At 37.4% G+C, this 6,884-nt stretch overlaps 1 protein-coding gene across 2 annotated transcripts in view; it reads right to left on the bottom strand.

Moving 5' to 3' along the window:
• Positions 1 to 2,260, bottom strand: part of LOC144959896 (BMP-binding endothelial regulator protein-like) — a 32,460-nt gene extending 30,200 nt beyond the window's left edge. For both annotated transcript variants that reach the window (XM_078892738.1, XM_078892739.1), the window contains exon 1: positions 2,168 to 2,260. The gene's annotated coding sequence lies outside the window, so the exon portion shown is untranslated. The remainder of the gene's footprint in view (positions 1 to 2,167) is intronic.
• Positions 2,261 to 6,884: the final 4,624 nt, after the last annotated feature.

Raw genomic sequence — 6,884 nt, forward strand, 5'->3', positions numbered from 1 at the left:
AACTGTGTAACCATGAACTTTTATAGTCTGGTTAATACAGTTTAGTGAGAACAACTCACAAACGCGGATGGCAAAAACCATAACAAAGGCCTGAGTGACGTCATCTGCATACTATCTATAAACAATAAACGTGAATGATATCGACCTCTCTCTTATCATTGTTATTGTTTTTATAACGCTAAGTGGGTGACTAGTTACCTATCACACGATTTTCTCGATCAGATTATAAACGTTAAGTTTACAACATAGTTTTCAGTGTTGGTTTTATTTATCAAGCGGTTGAACAGTGGGTATTATCGTGGCCTTCGTAAAGTTATGGCCTGATACTGACCAAAATATGACGTCAAAATGCCAGTCTTTTGCCACAAAAGAAAACAAATCGTGAGTTGTATTCAATAGTTCAACCAATGAAATAACTTGTTTCCATGAGCTCTACTAACGACAACTCACTCGGCGGTGCAAAAACCAAATAATGACGTCAAACTGCCAGTCCTTTCGGATTTCAGTATCAGGCTATAAAAGTTAACGATGGCTACGCTTAGACACATGCCATCGACAGTAAATCCTGTGTCGTCTGCTATGCCAGCCAATCACTGCCATTGTTTACAGTATGACGACTGTCCGAGAGGCGTGGTTATCTTAGTGTCTACTGAAGTGACTCTGCTCTTTGTCATTGTTGGTCAAGGAAGGCCAAGGTTTCTGAGATTTTGTCAAGATGAGTGTTTATTTTATTAGATCGATATTTGAAGGACGAGTTTTCTGGCCAAAATTTTAAACACGTATTTTTCAGAGTTCGTATGACAGATGACAATTGGTGGTTCGAGCGATACAAAGCATTAACCAATCAGAATATATCCTGCCATTTGGCCCGTTCCGTTCCATTGATTATTCATTTCCAGTTAAAGAAAAGGCCTCAGCTACCCGAAGTATATGTCAAACAGACCAATAAGTCAGTCCCACAGAGAGTGAGTATTTATCACAATATTTTGACACACTGATGAAGGAATCGCACCGCAACATTTGATGACAGGAATCATTCAAGTTCAATCATCAGTGTTAAAATTGTGAGTGATGCTTAGGATATGTGGGCTGTTTGCTTTGGGTGATAGGTAAGTATCTACTTTAGGTGACTATGGGTAATAGGTGGATTTCGGGGGCAAAATAAATCATGTTCAATTTTCAAGTAATAAATGAAACATCTGAAGTTGGCTATGGGTCGTTGGTTCACGGTTATTGATGACAGAAGCAGAACAATGATGTTTTTAAAGAAAAACAAATAGAGCAATTGAAATGTTTATTTGACTATTATAATAAGATATTAAGCGTCAAGAGCCTCATTGTTGAGGATACCTACCGTGCGCTATTATTATTATTATTATTATTATTATTATTATTATTATTATTATTGTTATTTTTAAAATATACGATAACTGACGTAATTTTAAAAGATGTATGCATTGTATGTTGATTGAATAACCCGAGACACAAACCAAAAGATAATAGTAAAAATGCATCTTTGCAAAAAGCTTGCCACTCATAGCTACATGAGATCACGGAGCAACCGTCAATGGGAACCAGAAATCGTGATATCACACCGTCCTCTCTTCCGGTTCAAAACTCATTGGAAGTGTGTAACAGGTCCTCCGTAGGAGTAACAATGAATTGGTTACATAATAGTGAATCAAAAGGTGGCATAATTAATTTAATAGCAGAATGTAGAGGCAGATTCTTAGAATTACGAGACGTAAAAGAGCTAGGATGGATGATCTTTATGGACGACCAGCGTGGCTCAGCGGTATGGTCTTTACTTCGTACCTAAAAGGTACCGAGTTCGACTACCCGCCTCGTCGTGTGGCCTTGAGCAAGTCACCTCGCTCTAGCTCACTTTGCGGCGCTGCAGTGCGGCTGACGCCTGGGTTACCCCAATCTTCCCTTGGAATAGACCCTAAAGATAAATTTCCCCTTTGAGATGAATAACATTTTATGTTTTATCTTTATCTAGAAAATATGATGTCATCACTCTGAAACCAGAAGATCAATATTATAAGGTTTGTATTAAGTCCTTCGGAAGAGTGGTTTTACACTTCCAATGAAATAGGAACCACTTTATTTTTTGTCGACATCACACTTTTGTTCCCTATTAGAAATACAATAAGTTTGTACTCACCGCGTCAGAAACTTCGCTTGAAACACGCCTCTTCGTGTTTCTTTACTTTCGTATCTCAGTCAATGAAAATACTTATATTTCTGAGTACATCAATCTTCAAGTATAATTTGTAAAAGAAATGAGACATTTGCGACTTCTTCGGTTTTATAGTCGCACGCCATCGAGCATGTATTGGCTGACGTAAATAAAACTAAAACTTCGATGACCGATGACCGCGTGGCAAGCTTTGGTTGGACAATAACAATAATATCGGACATCGTCCACTCAAAGAAGGTTTTGTTTATACAGATGGTGTCCATTTGTAAACACTGACCTATGGCATTGATTTTGTAGACACACCATATGGAGACGCGAAACTTCTTAAGTGGCAATTGGCTTCAATAGTCTGATGTCACTTCCGCTCAGCAACGATCAGCTTGGTTCTAAACAAAGTTAATCGATACTTTTTATTCTTCATGCTGGATAGAACTTTTTCATATGTCATGTGATCACAATGTATAAAAGTCAAAACATGATTAGATTTATAATGTTTTTCACCTCTGGATACACTTTTATGCTCGTCGGGGAAGTATTTCATAAGGGTGTCCGCCATTGTTCCGACAGTTCAGAACCAGTTACTAAGTTACTATGCATCATTACGAGGGAAGTGACGTCACGAAGCCTATTGATAGAATGAAGTTGACGTCACTCAGGTCTTTGTTATTGCTTTTTGTCATCCTCGTTTGTGAGTAGTTCTCGGTAAACTGTATTAACCAGACTATAAACATTTAAGGTTACACATAATTTTGTGTGTTGGTCCGTTATACTTCCGGATGGCAATATTGTGATCTTCTTACCCAGGCGCATACTCTCTATATGGTTTTAATAGGTAAATGCGGTTATCACAGATTCTGTCCCCTAGTTGTAACCAACACATTGAATACTTTTAAGAGGACAGCACACATGTAAGCACTTTTTTTCGGGCTCGATGATTTCTACGAGTGAACAAAACTCACAAAATCACACAAATCATTTTAAAAACAAGCCTTTACGCCGAAATACCAATAGGATGCAATAGTCGTAGCGTCACTTCCTTCCTAATGACGCATGGTAACTTAGTAACACTGGCTCTAAACTATCGAACAATGGCGGACGCCCTTATGAAATATTTCTCCGACGAGCATAAAAGTGTATACAGAGGAGAAAAACATTATAAATATGATCTTGTTTTGACTTTCATACATTCTTATCACAAGACATATGAAAGGTTCTAGCCAGCTTGAAGAATAAAAAGTAATGATTATCTTTGTTTAGAACCAAGATGGCCGCCGTTGCCGGGGGCGTGACATCAGACTACTGAATCCAATTGCGAATGGAGAGGTCATCGTAATCTTTCTTTGTCCACAAACTAAGGGACTGAATTTGGTAGATAATGCATTCACTCAATAGCAGACGATACGTATCTATGTCAGGTCGGGTCAAGTCGGTAAACATCCTCTCGCTCATAATGTTTTTATGGAATACAATTGACCAGTAGATTTTTGACCAATCACACGTGCTCGGACAAACATGGTTGTTTATAAAGAGTAACGTGAATGAAATCGACATCTCTCTCTCTCTCTCTCTCTCTCTCTGATCATTGTTATTGTGTTTATACCGCCAAGTGGATGACTAGTTATCACACGATTTTCTCGATCAGACTATAAAGTTTAAATTTACACATAGTTTTCTGTGGTAATTCTATTGATCAAGCGGTAGAACAGTGGGTATTTTACTTAAACACAAACCATCAATAGTAAAACTGATATAGTTTGCTATGTCTACCAATCATTGCCATTGTTTACATTATGACGATTGACCGAGAGGCGTGGTTATCTACCTGTCTATTGAAATTTGACATGGGTTTTCGCAGCTTTCTATATTCAGATGTGATTTCTTCTCACTAAATTCTCTCAGACTTTAAACTTTTTGTGTAGTTGTACGATGAATATAGCGGGAAGAAGTAATGTGTATTTTATTTAAACACATACCATCAATATACAAATGCCATGTTTACCGACTTGACACTGAACACCCACATATGGAAGGAGCCCCTGAGTTTCATGTCTCTCATCATTTTAGTCTCCGGACATCGACAGCCATCCGCGTTTATGAGTAATGCTCACTGAACTGTATTAACCTGACTATAAACGTTTATGGATACACACAGTTTTGTGTGTTGGTCCTTTATACTTTCGGATGGCATGTTATAAGCTTTTTAGCCAAGCGCATACTGTCTATAGATAGTATGCAGATGACGTCATTCAGGCCTTTGTTATTGTTTTTGCCATCCGCGTTTGTGAGTTGTTCTCACTAAACTGTATTAACCAGACTATAAAAGTTCATGGTTACACAGAGTTTGTGTGTTGGTCTGTTATACTTCCGGATGGCAATGTTGTGAACTCCTTGGCCAAGCGCATTCTATCTATAGCTTGACACTGACCAAAAAATGACGTCAAAGACCAGCCTAGGCCACAGAAGAAAACAAATCGTGAGTTGTATTCACTAGTTCAACCAATGGGACCACTTTGAGCACTACTATCGGCAATTCACTCGGCGGTGCAAAAACCAAATAATGACGTCAAAAGGCCAGTCTTTTTGGGTTTCAGTGTCAGGCTATAGATAGTTCGAAGATGATGTCACTCGGGTCTTTGTTATTGTTTTTTGCCATCCGCGTTTATGAGTAATGCTCACTGAACTGTATTAACCCGACTATAAACGTTCATGGATACACTCAGTTTTGTGTGTTGGTCCGTTATACTTCCGGATGGCAATGTTATGAGCTTCTTAGCCAAGCGCATACTATCTATAACTTTACGATGGCAACGCCAGAACCCTCTCCTCTAGCTAGGACTTATAGTTTGGCGTCATTTTTTAGGTTTGTGCAGCGACTCGTGAGTTTTAGTAGAGCTCAAGGAAACAAGGGATCCCATTGGTTGAACTATGAAATACAACTCACGATTCGTTATCTTTTGTGGCCAAATATTTGTCTTTTGATGTAACTTTTTGGTCAGTGTCAGGTGAAAAGTTAACGATGGCTACGATCTGATGGCCTCCACTGGGGTTTAGTAAGTCAAGGAAGTCACTATCGGGGATCCCGGTAGGTCAATCACAGTTCGCGAAGTCCCAGGTTTGAGAGTTTTTGCCAAGATGAGGGTCATTTAAATCAATCGGTATTTGAAGGACGAGTTTTCTGGCCAAATTTTTAAATACGGGTTGTTTTTTTTTTTCCCCATAGTACAGTAGAATAGTTGTTACGTTTATGGGTTTGTCTTTTATCATAAGTTTGCTGTATTATCTGACATTTAGATTTCATAGTTTATATGACATAGTTTACCGATCAGAAACTCTTCCCGAGCCACTCTTTGTTACCATAACAACATTAATCCGTTTATTGACAAGGCCCATCGGAGCTCTTTTCATTTTCATTCTCCGCCGTCCCGTTATAGATAAATTAAACGATTAAACCCCTCATGTTATATAAATAATCGATTCTATATTATTATTAATTGACAATGTTTATTTAATGTAACTGATATCGATTCTCGCATGTTTCATGTTTCCCAAATTACGCACGTCAGAGAAGAATTCGATATCAATGTTGACCGACATAAGTTTCAAAGTGTGCCCATTTTTATTTATATATGAAACCTAATATTGATAAAATTCGCGTGGTCAATTCTTCTCACCTTAACAAGTACGCCTGACCTTTCATACTATGACCCATCGTGTCTTATTGGTGTTATGTCGGATTGAATCGTTTGCCAATAGGGAATTTAGAGTTTAAAACAAACAACCACCTCCTCCCCCCCCCCCCCCCACACACACACACTCCAAAACAAAATAAATAAATAAATAAATAAAACCACACACACACACACACACACACACACACACAGACACATAAAAAAAATCAACTCCCCCCCCCCCCCCCCCCCCAAAAAAAAACAAACAAAAAAAAAAAAACAAACGAAAAACAAACACAAAAAAAACCCCACAAAAAAAAACAAAACAAACAAACAAAAACAACAACAACAAACCCCCAAAATACTTGAGCATTAATATAGAGCAGGATCAAAGAGCTTTACATGGGTTCCTAACCAACAGAAAGAAACACTAAACATGATATTACATTATATTGACGAGAGACAACGCTGTTAACGGCTCGCCTACTCATTTTACACCTGCAATTCTGTGAGTAAAGAAAGAGCCATTTCAAGGACCCAATTATGCGCCGCTCAGAATGGATAGGGACTCCAATCCAGGACCTTCCGATCCGAAAGCGAGTGTCAAATGACAAGACCACGTAACAGCACGGGTCAAAATGATCAGGTGTACGAAATTTTGGGTCTATGCATTTTATGAAACTAATTTTACTCAATAAAAGTCCTTCGTAGACATTAAGCCCACGGAGGCGCAAATTAACCCGGTTTCCATAACGTGAAACGGACAATTACAATTGCTTGTTACTTGTTACCCTTTAAGATATGCAGGGCGATAGGATATCGAAAAAAAAAAGAAATAATATGGTAATGATAATAATAATAATAATAATAATAATAATAATAATAATAATAATAATAATAATAATAATAATAATAATAATAATAATAATAAAAAAAATAATAATAATAATAATAATAATAATAATAATAATAATAATAATAATAATAATAATAATAATAATAATAATAATAAT

Source organism: Berghia stephanieae, chromosome 14 (genome assembly GCF_034508935.2).
Source record: "Berghia stephanieae isolate SIO BIC M18660-M18661 chromosome 14, UCSD_Bste_1.3, whole genome shotgun sequence".
Taxonomy (NCBI): Eukaryota; Metazoa; Mollusca; class Gastropoda; order Nudibranchia; family Aeolidiidae; genus Berghia; species Berghia stephanieae.